This window comes from Pyxicephalus adspersus, chromosome Z (assembly GCF_032062135.1).
Source record: "Pyxicephalus adspersus chromosome Z, UCB_Pads_2.0, whole genome shotgun sequence".
NCBI lineage: Eukaryota > Metazoa > Chordata > Amphibia > Anura > Pyxicephalidae > Pyxicephalus > Pyxicephalus adspersus.
Genome location: NC_092871.1, coordinates 61794865 through 61808576, shown reverse-complemented (window position 1 = coordinate 61808576; position 13712 = coordinate 61794865). Strand labels below are relative to the sequence as shown.

At 37.4% G+C, this 13712-nt stretch overlaps 1 pseudogene; it reads right to left on the bottom strand.

Annotated features, from left to right (window-relative positions):
• Window positions 1-13055: 13055 nt before the first annotated feature.
• Window positions 13056-13199, bottom strand: LOC140344662 (U2 spliceosomal RNA; annotated as a pseudogene).
• Between the last annotated feature and the right edge of the window lie 513 nt (window positions 13200-13712).

The window sequence follows — 13712 nt, the reverse complement described above, 5'->3', positions numbered from 1 at the left end:
CCTAGGATTGGTAACAGGCGGTAAGTGATGGGCACCTAGGATTGGTAACGGGCCATAAGTGCTAGGCCTCTAGAATTGGTAACAGGTGGTAAGTGCTGGGCACCTAGGATTGGTAACAGGCTGTAAGTGCTGAGCACCTAGGATTGGTAACAGGCGGTAAGTGCTGGGCACCTAGGATTGGTAACAGGCGGTAGGTTCTGGGCTTTTTCAGAGCTAGAAGTTTTTTAAGCAGCAGTGGTTCCTGGCATGAGAAATTGACAAATGTAACCTTACTGCCGGTGTGAATTCAGCCTAACATCAGATGCGCTCCTGTGTCTATATTTAGGTAAAGTGAACTTTTGTGAAAACATTTATTTTTTTCACTTGATCCTTTTACAAAATTAGCCCAGCAGGCCCATGCTGCCTCAGCTTCCACCTTCTCTCTGATGCTCACTTGTGCGTCCAGTGCTGCCTTGCACTGCGCATGTATGAGATTGAACATTTTTTTTTTTTTTACATTATGAGAAAGCCTCTGAAGGTGGCTGCACACAAGGAGCAGTGCAGAGCCTCTTGGGATATGTGACACAAATATCCCAGGAGACTGGAGATTTCCCCTTCGGTCTTTACTGAAATGGCAGTAAAGAATGAAGGGGAGAGGTCCTCTCCACAAAAGTGTAAAAAGTGTAAAAAATGCACATTTTTCCATTACATAACAGAGAAAGTCACTCTTTAATATAATGTTAAAAATGTGGCGATGCTTTAATAGCATCATGCATGTGATATCAGATAGAGACAAGACAGACAGTGGCCCCCTCTTATCACTGTCCATATTCTATATAAAAACACTGTCTGTGACGTTTATCCGCAGTGTGTAATGTCATCGGCAGCGCAGTGTGATCGCTATGTGAGTGTAAAAGCTGCTTGTCATATTCTGCAGCCTAACAACTCGCTGTGTTCAAACCTTCATATCTTCTAAACCGTTGGTTGTATTAACTTGAGGGATAGGAAACAAACTGTAGGTGTAAGTGGGGGACACTTGTGGCTAAATGTAATTATTATGGCATTATGAGAACAGAAATCTCCTAGCAAAATGTGCTGCCGGCTCTGTTACACATATCTGTCTGCATCTTACCTCAATCCCCAATTTCCCCAGAAGTAAGAGGTGCAGGGAAAAAAAATATAGGTGGAGGTGGGAGACACATGTGGCGATCACCTTTCATCATCATGACATCATTAAAAAAAAACTGTCCCTCAAAATGCACTTCCTTGTTACACATGACTGTAACCTTCCTGTACCTTAACCTCAATAACATTTAGTGGGCAGAGTTCATTTTCTAATGATGCCATAGTAATGAAGTTTTAGGGGATGTTAGTCACAGATGTTCCCCACTTGTACCTATATTTTTGGTTTCTTACACCTCCCCATTCTCCAATTGAAGTTTAGAATGTTAGATAAGTGGACAGGAATGTGTAACAGGGCAGGGAAGCCAATTTTAATGGGCAGAGTGTTTTATGTTCTAATGATGCTGTAGTAATGAGATTGTAGGGAGAGAATGTGCCCGACACTTGCACCTATATTTTCAGTTTTGTACCCCCCACCCTCAGAGAAATTGGGCTTCAAAGAAGAGAAGCAGACAGTAGTTTTATAGGTACAGATTTATGACAGGTAGGTATATATTTAGAGGCCCCACCCCAATGTTCCTTGCTATGTTAGTGGCCCCCGGGGTCCCCAATATGCACTTTCAATTTAGTACTCCTAGTTGCACTTTTCTCTGAAACAGCAACCCCAAAGTTTAATTTTCCTAACGTTTTACAATTGTGACCCCCATATCTTGAAATTCTTTAAATATGGGGGGCTGAAATTGTAATAACTAGTATCTATGAGGGTCCCCTGTACACCCTGAAAATTACAGGTCATTGTGACATACATATTAGGAGATATGGAGGTTTGTACACAGAGCTGTGAGGATGCAGAATGACATGCAGAGCTAGAGGTGGATACATTTCACAGGCAGAAATCTGGGCTCGTACTATGAGATGGGGGCGGGGCTGCCTGTGTCTCCTTCACATGAAGGCTGAGCTGTGTGCTCACCTCTCATCGGCAGCAATCCTCTGAAAGGATGGCACAGAGCAGCCTCACTGAGATCCGTGCATCCGAGGATGAGAGCTGCCGAGAGCTGGGCGGGGTATTCAAATCAGCCGGGCAGAGCAACCGGCTAAAAACCTCTGGGGAGAACTATGGGTATGTGACCTTGGGCTCTGTTTTAAAATTTACCACACTAGGGAGGTGTTTTAGAAAAATATATTACTACACAGTATATCGAATTATTGCATTTTCAGTATTTTTGATTTATTTATGTATTCTTGTTTAGGCTGATTTTTGTGTTTTTTATTTAATTTTATTAAAAGTAAATTTTTTTTTTTTACATGATTATGTGTTTCAAACTTTTTTTATATTCATGATATCTACTAGACCCTTGTTCGGACATATTTCTGTAAGTTACAGGTCTACAATTTAAAAAAAAAATTCATGAAAAACAGTGTACCACTTTTGGTACAGAAAACCAGACATCAGTGAAACGCCCAGGTGGTTAAAGATGAATTTACTACCCCTTAATTAAATACAATGATCTAGCTAATAGCCTTTGTTAGGTCAGCAACTTTTTAACAGACACTGGTCTGCAATATAATAAATACATAAACCTGGAGTTCAAATAATGACATCTCTTCTTCCAATTACAGAATAAAACATATAACGTGCAGGCTTCTATTAAAACCTTTCCCTATATGAAAAAACATCGATTTTGAAATGCCCCTACAGTTTACAGTATGTGAAAATCACAGGCCTCATCCTCTCAAGCTTTTTTTTTGCTCCCCCTCCTCCAGGAAATACTTCTGTCATAGTGTAACTGATATTTGTCCCCCTTACAGCTCACCTCCCTTTTTCCTTCCTGCTCTATCTCTCTCCCTGGTTCTCTCTCTCTTGGGGGAAAAAGGTCATTGTGCAAAGGATTAGTCAGAGCTCAGTTGCTATAGCAACCAGCTCATGTAACTGAGACGGGCATACTTTCAGGACAAGAGAGAGGTCAACCATTACCATATGCTGGTGAGCAGAAGCCCTTTGTATTTACTTTCAAGCAAAACTCCATGAAGCCCCATGCTGCCTGCTATACTGGGACAGGTCTCTGCTTAATGACTGAATTTGGTCCACATTATTTTTTTGAGTTCATAACGTTTTCCAATTTTCCAAAATGTTTTTTTTAATTGTTTTTCAATAGGTTTTTTTGTTTTGTTATACATTTTTTTCTACAATCATAGATCTCACATCATTTAACATTTTTATTTATGCCCTGATTCATCAAGGTTCCATATTTTATGGGTTTTTTTTGGTATTTTAAAGTACATCATTGTTATTTCTCACTTTGTTTTCATTGTTTCACTTTTGAGTTTTTTTTATTATGGAAAAATAAAGCTGGTTTTGTTTTAGTATACTGAGTGATAGGAAATTTGGATCATTTTGATTTTTTTGAGAGCATTTGTCCCAAAGAGAAAATTTTGATGATTTGTGTCGGAATTTTAAGGTTTGTACTCTTTTTTTTTTAACAATTTCAGGAATCTGTATGTGTTTTTTTATTTATTCTTTTTCTAGTTACAGTGTGATATGTTTTAAAACTTGATGGCTAGATTGAAGTATTTATTTTATACATACAATCTACATACTTGTGGGGTTGCCGAATTAACCTTAGAATGATCCCTTCTGCATGTGTTGTGGGAAAGTAGGGGTTAGAGGATTCCTCAAAAGTCTCAATACAACTATAAGAAAATGGATTTATTTGATATTGTTTCAAAAATAGATCATTAAAGCAGTTACAGAAAGGTATCACAACTGCAAATATATATTTACTGCCATGGCTGGCCTTCTTAGGAAATTACTCTCTGATTGGCTTCCAAACCACTAGCTTCAGTGCTTTCTGTGCCATTGACCGGAACAAATATGGAGATCAAATATGTCAGAAGTGAGTTTTTTGTAAATATTTTCCAGCTTAGTGGTGCTGGAATATATTCATTAATTTATACCATTGCCATTTCTGATAACTGGGCTTTGAGATAACATAGTGAATGGGCACATTAAACCAGAATAGTTTTATTTTTAACACAACCTTATCTCCATTACTGTAGCAAATAGCAAAATTCACACATATTTTTTTGTTTTCTTCCTCCTGCTTCCGTGTGAGAGCTCTGGAGGAATACTCGGAGGTCCTTCTATGATGTATATATGATTTTCAAATATGGCTCCCCCTTTGTACATTTAGAATTACAAACCATAATGAAAATACCAGCTAAGCTAAATACCAGTTTTGTCAGTTAACAGGAGTCTGAATTTTCCAATGCTGTTTGCCTCCTGCAAGATATGACTAGGGATTTTTTCTAATACCCCTGTCCCCTTGTAAGACCCATCTGTCTTTTTATGAAAGAATGACACTAGAATGTTTGGCTGGACTTTTAATGACCACACTGATCAACCAACATAACCTTAACCCAGAATATGCAATAAATAAAACAACAATGCTCAAACAGCCATCTAACCAGTGGGGGGTCTTTGAAAGAGCTTAAAGCCCACTCATCTAACAAAGGGGCTCAAGAGTTTAGCCACATAAAACTGGCTTACAGGTACCTTGCCTTAAAGCCCAGTTAAACACTTTTATTAAGGCATGTAAATCATTTTAAAGCCCATAAGAACAATTAGTATGCAAAGTCCTACTGATTTAGTTCAAATGAAGTTTTCCTCTAAAACTTTTCCCCACCAATAGTCTGCAGAGAAGGATTACTGAGCTCAGTGTGAATGTCTCTCAGGGCAATCCAACATTTGCAGCTGCCTGTGTGTCAGAGATAAAGTTACCCAATCAGCAAACAGCACAAGCTTTGCTAATTGAGTTCTGGGTCCATTTCGGTTCTAAATAAATTACAGATACTTTTTCTTACTTACATTTTATGGAGTGTAAAGTAATTGATACTTTGGCTTTTTCCAATATGCATTCTGTAAAAAAGTAATTACCAAAAGTACTTAAAAAAATCTTTCTTAGGTTAACCACTAACTACTGTTTTTAAAAAAAAAATGGTTTCTACATTTAGATAGGTCTTCATTTTACATTTAGATAGTTCTTCCTATTGCCAGCTTTTCAAAACTAAAGAAAGGCAAGTGAATGGAACTATACATGTTGGTCACTTTTATTTAAACAAACAGGCACTACTTTGCTTATTTGGGCAAAGTGGCAGTATCTCACTTCACCCGGTCATTTGGGTGAAGTGGGAAAATTACAAGGGACTTCAAATAGATGTGTATACTTTGCTGGGGTGCTATCATGCAGAAATGTTACTGTCACCATGAATGGGTAAAGTTTCAATGGGGTTGATTTTCCAAAAGAGTTAGAAACTGTTTAGTTAGTAAAATATATGTTTTTATGGTAATAGGATAATTAAGTAAACAGTTAGTAAATAGGATGAACTTGTGTTTTTCCTTTGTATACCCAATATGATGTGAGAGGAATTAAAAAATAAAACAATAAATAAACAGGATTTTGCTATCACATACTTTGTTGATAAATAGGTTAAAGGTTACTATTCTTGCAAAGGAATACATAGTTACATAGTTACATAGTAGGTTAGGTTGAACAAAGACCGAAAAGTCCATGAAGTTGGTCCAGAGGAAGGCAAAAAAATGCTGGTACAGTTTGCTTTAACAGGTAAAAAAAATTCCTTCCTGATTCCATGAGGCAACCGGATGTTCCTTGGATCAACAGTCACTGTTATTTTTACTTTAAACCCAGGTATAATCTGTGCTTCTAGAAAAACATCCAGCCTTTTCTTAAAGCAATCTATAGTAGTTGCTGAAACTACTTCCTGAGGGAGCCGATTTCACATTTTCACAGACCTTACAATAAAGAATTCCTTCTTTATCCGGAGCTTAAACTTCTTTTTCTCCAGACGCAAAGAGTGCCCTCCTGTTCTTTGTAATGATCTTAAAGTGAATAATGGGGAAGGGAGTTTTCTATATGAACTGTTTATATATTTAAATAGGGTGATCATATCCCCCCTTAAAAGTCTCATCTCATGGGAGCATAGATTCAATTCAGGTAATCTCACCTCATAGCTGAACTCCTCCATTCCTTTTATTAGTTTAGTTGCCCTTCTCTGCACTCTCTCCAATTTCACAATGTTCTTTTCGTGAATTGGTGCCCAAAACTGGACTGCCTATTCCAGATGTGGTTTGACCAATGCTTTGTACAGGGGCAGGATTATGTCTCCATCTCTGCAGTCTAATCCTCTTTTAATACAAGAAAGTACTTTGCTAGCTTAAGTTATTACAGCTTGGCATTGCATGCTGTTATTAAGTCTATGATCTACCAAAACCCCTAGATCCTTTTCCATTTCTGACCCCCAAATGTAATCCCCCTGGACAGTATAAAGCATGCATGTTGTTAGCCCCCAAGTGCATAACTTTACATTAATCTGTATTAAATGTCATTTGCCACTTGGCTGCCCAATCAAACAGTACATCCAGGTCTGCTTGTAGACATGCTGTATGGACTTAATTCCATTACATAGTTTGGTGTCATCTGCAAACACAGAATTGGTACTTTTTATTCCAAACTCTATATCATTCATACAGATGTTAAACAGTACAGGTCCCAAAACGGAACCCTGTGTTACACCACTAATAACCTTAGACTATTCAGAGTATGAAACAATAATTACTACTCTCTGGATGCGGTCTTTATGCCAGTTCTCTATCCATATATGAACTGACTTTTCTAAACCTATTGACCCTAAATTGCATATTACCCCTCTGTGGGGTACTGTGTCAAATGCTTCAGCAAAGTCAAAGTCTTCATATCAACTGCTACTCCACTTTCTACCTGATTACTTACTTCTTACCTCATAAAGAGAGTAAATTTGTTTGACAAATTCTGTCTTTCTTAAAGCCATGCTGACAATCACTTATATTATTTTCTAGCAGAAACTTCTCTATGTGGTTCATTATCCAACTCTCTAGGACCTTTCCAACTATGGAAGTTAAACTGACCAGTCTGTAGTTACCTGGTAATGACTTTGCTACCTTTTTAAAGATAGGAACCACATTGGCCTTACGCCAATCCATTGGTACCTTGCCAGTGACTAAAGAGTCCCAAAAAATTAGAAATAATGGCTTTGAAATAACTAAGCTCAGCTCTTTGAGGACACATGGATATAATCCATCGGGTCCTGGTGCTTTGTCAACCTTAATTTTTCCCAGCTGTTTCCCAATCATCTCAATTTTGAGTCATTGTGACTCAGTTAAGGCAGTGACATTGCTATTATGAATTTGGACTTGAGCTCTGCCATTTTCCTTTGTGTACATATAGCTAAAAAAAAGTGTTTAGTAAATCTGCCTTTTCTCAATCCCCAGTTACCAACCCAGCGACATCCTTTAAGGGGCGTACATGCTCAGATCTGATCTTTTCGCTATTTTTATATTTAAAACCCTTTTTGGGGTTCGCCTTACTTTCTATTGCAATCTGTCTTTCATTTTGAAGTTTTGCACATTTTATCTCCTTTTACATCTTTTGTTATATTCTTTATAGTTATTAATTGATGAAGGTGATCCTTCATTCCTTCATTTTTATATTTTTGGAATGCCCTTTTCTTGTTAATTATGGTATTTTTAACATCAGCTGTGAGCCACATAGGTTTTAATTTTATCCTCTTAAACCTATTACCCATTGGAATATATTTTTCAGTGTGCTTTTGTAGAACATACTTGAAACATTCCCATTTCTGTTCAGTGTTCTTTAACCCCCAGCGGTAATCCCGAGTGTGACTCGGGGTGGATTTCACTAGCAAAAAGCGGTAATCCCGAGTCACACTCGGGGTAACTTTGGAAGCCCCCTTACCTTTGCCCCACGCTCCAGCGGCGATCTGATGGACCTGCTGTGATGCCGGGGCACCAGTCCATCGGGGGCGTGGCCGGGCAGGAAATTTAAAAGATTACCAAGTCATCTGCTTTTAAATACCACCCGGGTTCCGGCCACGCCGCTGCTCGTATCAGCAGTGAGATGTAAAGCACAATGTAGGACTTCTGCATTGTGCTTCACATCTAACTGCAGATGCGAGCAGCAATAGTAAATTCTGGGGGTGATGCTAGCTGGCACCACCCCCGGAAATTGCTATTGCTACTCGGATCTCCTGGAAGATGCGATGCACAATGCAGAAGGTCTGCATTGTGCTTTGCATCTCCCTGGAGATGCAGAGCAGCAGCGTCGGAGTGAGGCGGGGGGACATCCCCACTCGCATCATGCAGGAGGATGTGACATCTTCTGGGTGATGCGAGTGGTGATGTATTCAGGGGTGTGGCCAGGCGGGAAATTTAAAAGCAGATTACAATGTAATCTGCTTTTAAATGGGTTTTACAGTAAAAAAACACTATACAACATACAAAAAAAATATTAGTACATTTTTAATTTTATATTTTATTTTAAATTACATTGTTGTCTAATATTTAATTATTTTTTACAATTATTATTTATAATTATGTATTATATTATAGTTTATGATTATGATATCATACCCGGGAGTTAATCCTAAAATATACAGGCCCACAAAATAAACAAAAATTTCTTTGCAAAAAAATTAGGATCACTTTTTGCATCTAAAAACTGACAGAATTAGAACGCTAGGGGGGTTAAGGACAATATTTTTTCCCAGTCCAAGTCACAGAGAGCCACCCTTAATAATGGAAAATTTGCTCTCTTAAAATTAAATGTTTTTATCTTTCCCATTTTTGCTTTCTGTTTACAGCTTACATTTAATGAAATCATGTTATTTATGGTCACTGCTACCCAGATTCTTTATGCACATTTGTGAAAAGCTCTACATTGTTAGAAAGAACTAGGTCCAGCAGAGTATCATTTCTAGTTGGGTCTTCTATAAAATGTACCGTAACAATAAATCGCACATGGCAATTCAACTTTAGAAAAATGTATCTCAAAAGCCATATACATAAAAATCAAACATTTTAATTACTGTACCTTAATAAAATAATTAAAAAAAAAACTTGCAGCCTCATGCTATTGGTTTTCAGAATATGGTTCTATATAATGGTATATAAATACTCTATAATAATAAATAATACTATATAAATAATGATATTGTGTGAAGGGTTTTAAAGCCAAAGAAATGGTTAAAAACCTTGTCAGGTATGTCTGTATTCCACTGGGGATTTCCCATTACTTCCTGAAAAGGAGATACAACAAAAGGTCAGTTAAAATGTAAATTTTGGAAATTACAATTGTGGGAAAAAGAAAGTACACTCTCTTTCACTTCTATTGTGTGTATAAGGCCATAATAATAATAATAATATTAAATAAATATTTGCTGCTTAGCAGGCCTTAGGCTCAGTTCACACGTCAGATAATTGTCATTAACAATCCTTAACAATCAATGCCAATGAACAAGGGATGTCATTGGAAAGCATACAGTCATTGACTTGTCAATGAACCTCCATTGCATACCAAAGTGTGCTAGAGACAAATGTGAGGCTATTTGTGTGAAAAATTAGGTCATGCAATACAATGGCAATGGCAATGGACCAGTCTAGACCTCACCAAGCCTGAAATGCTGTGGTGGCACCTTAAGAGAGCTGTGTAAGAATAAATGTCTACAAACCTCCATGATCCAAACCAATAGAAGAAAAGGCCAAAATTCTTCCACAATGATGTGAGAAACTGATAAAAGCCATACAGGTAAGATCTACCTCATGTCAAGCACTTATATGTATGAATATTTTGCCATTACATCAGAATATGCAATACAATGATGAAATGCAAAAGTCAATAAAAGTCAATCAGAGGGTGAGTTTCCAAGTAAACAGTGCACAGCTTTTTTTCAGAAAGAAAGAAGCTCATCTATTATGTTGAAATCACATCTTGCTCAACAGCTTTGAATTACACATTTGAATAAAATCGTAAGCTTAATATTGTTCAGCACAGAGAGTTTCAAAATTTGGTCATTGTTGGTGTATTTCATAAGGTCCTGGGAATTGGCTGATGTGATGTTCAGTTTCTGACTTCACACAGTTTTGTTAAAAATGCTAAACATATTGTATATTATCAACACTTAATTTTTTTTTAAGTGCAGCTTGGTGCCAGATATAATTATAAAACTGACAACAAGTGAACAAAAGAGCTTCCTTGTAGACAAGGCAATAGTAGAGACAATCTGTAAAGAGACCACCCTTAGTAATGCCATTTCCTGCTCATATAGTTTACCCACTGCTCTTATCTGCAGTTTTTTGTGTCTCTTATTACAACAATGGGACTGATCATGTGATTTAGCCAGCCTACAGACACTCAGGTTTGCTCCCAAACATTAATTTAAGGCAATTGGCTTTTTCCTAAAAGTGACCATCAACTAAATGAATTACACACAACTATGGTGGGGATATTGAATTGTGAACCCCTCTCTGGGACAATTAGTGACTTGACTATGGACTTTGTAAAGTGTTGCATAATATGTTGTCGCTATAAAAATACAGGATAATATTAATAATAATAACTCATGAAGTAAGACGTAACAGTAGGAAGTGAGTGGAATCCATGGGTCATTCTCAGCTCCCATCCCTACTGTCTGTTTTTTGGAAGGACTGCTCCTTTTTGGAACCAAATCACTCTGCCCCTTGTTCCTTGTTCATCTCAGTTGTCTCTATTTTTGATCTCATCTATAGTTCTAAAAGAAATATTCTATATTATATAAATATCAAAAGTGATTTACCACACCTTTCATCCAAACTCTAAATGATTGCGTTTGTTATTTTACTATTATATAGAATAAGTAGTGAATGAAAAACACTTGTCAGTGTAGACAGAAGAATAAAGGTTGTAGACACATCTCTCAGTTTTATATGTCAGTTTGCCTCACCCCACTCACTTTAAAAAGTGAGTTGTATAGAGAAATAAAATGTCAAAGGGAGAAGAGGGGTTTTTTGATTGGCAATTGTGGTTTTTATATTCAAATTTGTGGTATGAGCAAATAGTATCATTACAACACGTTTCCATCCATATAATAATTTCAACAAAGTACACAATATTTTTTGTTCCCTGATTATGCCATACATAAGTAGTATTTGTGCCCATTGTTGGAATGGGGTTGGATAGTATTAGTAATAAAAGGGAGATATATGTAGAAAATCAAGCAGGTAAAAGCCCTATACTGTACCTTAAATGGGAGATAATATTGGGTTAGTTAGTGTGTAAGGGATAAGTAAATGAATAGTATTGGGTAAATCATATAATTTTACATAATGTGGTAATGGTGGGTATAAGGTGTTAAACCTACTTGTCCCAGAAGTTTTAGCCAGGTTTCCTTGGTGTTGAGGTCGAGAAAGGTTGCAAACCAAAATCTCTGAAAGGAAGGAGCCTGTAGGGTCCAATATACAGAATGATTCCATTAATGGGAAAATTTAACTTGTAGATTAGTCTCCAATTGTTCAAACAATATGGTAAAATTATCTATTATTTACATGTCCATTATAACAATGGACAACAAGAAAACATTTAGACTGAAAACCTGTTTGTAACTAATGATAGGGACCTAGATATATATCATATCCCATATTAATAGGCATGTAGCCCTTAAATAAGTAAAGGTTAGATCACATTTTTTAAGTCACTTTCATCTTTAGGGTTTTTGCCATTGTACATAATATTGTCCCAGAAATAGTTGGGGAAGGGGGTATGTGGGTAAGTGATATATATATATATATATATATATATATATATATATGTACATGAAAATAAAAAAAACATGTTCCCACCAGTACTTTAATGTCTACAGCAATTTTGGCGATGAAGATGAATTCAGGGGCTTTGCAATTAACTCAGAAAGTAAGCAGCTTAAAATGTTTTTTCCTTTTTACACAGGCACCTGAAAGGCGATTTTTCAAAGCACCGTGCAGCATCTCAGATCAGCCTCCTGCTAAAACCTCTTCAAAAGGCTATGTTCACACTGGCAATGAGATTACAGTGCGCTTACTGTTTACTCATACCAGGTAACTGCCGCCACACAAGAATTATACATCTAAAAAGAATTGCCACCCTCCCAATTCTATGCAGCCATAAAGAGCAGCAGTAGTTGGTGCACTAGATTATAAATATTTTAGTAGCTAAAGCAATTCCAATTTATACTTCAGTAAGGTGTTCATTTGTTTAGCGGAGTTGCCCTTTTCCAAACTTTGTGCAAGGGGAAACAATGCTTTATTAAGAGTGTTAATACCTAGAGAAATACAGCAAAATTATCCATTCACTTATATTCACTTTTTTAAATAGTAAATCCTTGCTGAAAAAAATGCTAGATTTTTTAAACTGTCTCGGATCTAGGGCCCAAACTATTCTAAATTATTTCTATGGCAATTGTACGTCCATTCTTTGTTTATGGGAGGACTTTGACGTTGATGATGGTCTGTTTCCATTTAAAGCTTCCATCCAATCAGCCATTAAAATGTCTGCAAAATTGTTTTGTGGAAATGACACCTCTCTCAGACGTGCATGAAAAAGGTAGAAGTAAAGAAAGAAGAAAATAAAATACTAAGCTGTAATTCTCTGGCCAGAACACTTCCTAGGTTTCAGGGCCGCCCCATAAGGGAACAGCACCCTCCATCGTCAGTGGCACACAAAAAACACACCAGTGACAACAACAATGCATAACACACTGGGACCAGTATAAAAAAATTGCCAATCTGCACTAGCCCCAGCTAATTCAGAATGAAAGCAGTGCTAAATCAGCATAAAGTGACATGCCTGTGTATTTTAAATCAACTGTGAGCTGACCAAACTCAAAGTGATTTTAAGGTACCCCTGGTTGGCCACTCCAGGGGGATGACACTTAGCATGTTTCAGTGCTTCTCAGGCCTAATGGAGACTTAAGCTTTCTCTGCCCCTTCTCAGCGGCATTGGCTGCTGTCCTGGAGCTCCTTCTCAGGGCAGGTCCCATGCCTCTCTCTGGCCGGACCACACCAGAAGAATTAGCATCAGACGACCCCTTACAGAGCATCACCATCTAGCTGCCCTTCCTGACAGGCGTACTGAGCCAATGCATCCTCCCCTATAAGAATGCAAGGCCCTTCCTCTCCTAAACACTGATAAGAACAGATACTACACTTGATTTTAGCCAAAAGGCCGGGAAGTGATACTGTACTTACTTACTCTGCACAACTCCACCTCTCTGATCCACCAATGGAGCCCCAAAAGATATCCCCTACTTTTGCATAGAAGAGGTTATGTTAACACACCTCCTGCCTCTTCACAATTCAGCATTTGGTACATGAGCAGCCAATTAAAGCCCTTATACCAATTCCAACTCTGTCACATGGGGACAGGAAGAAGCTTGCTAAAATCGGCACTTGGTCACTGTGCAATAATATTAAAGAGGAAGATAAAGAATAACAAAGCAGTTGGTAGCATTTATACATACCTCCAAACAAACTGTAAACTGTTTCAAATAAATGAGGATATTCATGGTATATGGCTGTTTTTTCCTCAAAAAACAAAAAAATACACGTTTTTCTTCTAGAAATTCTCAACACTTTTTAAGACATATTCCAACCATATTTACCCCCCTTTTTTTTCATATCATGCAAAAATGATAGTGGAAGATATACAGTTAAGCATAATTCTACAGATATTATAGGAATGGATTTAGTC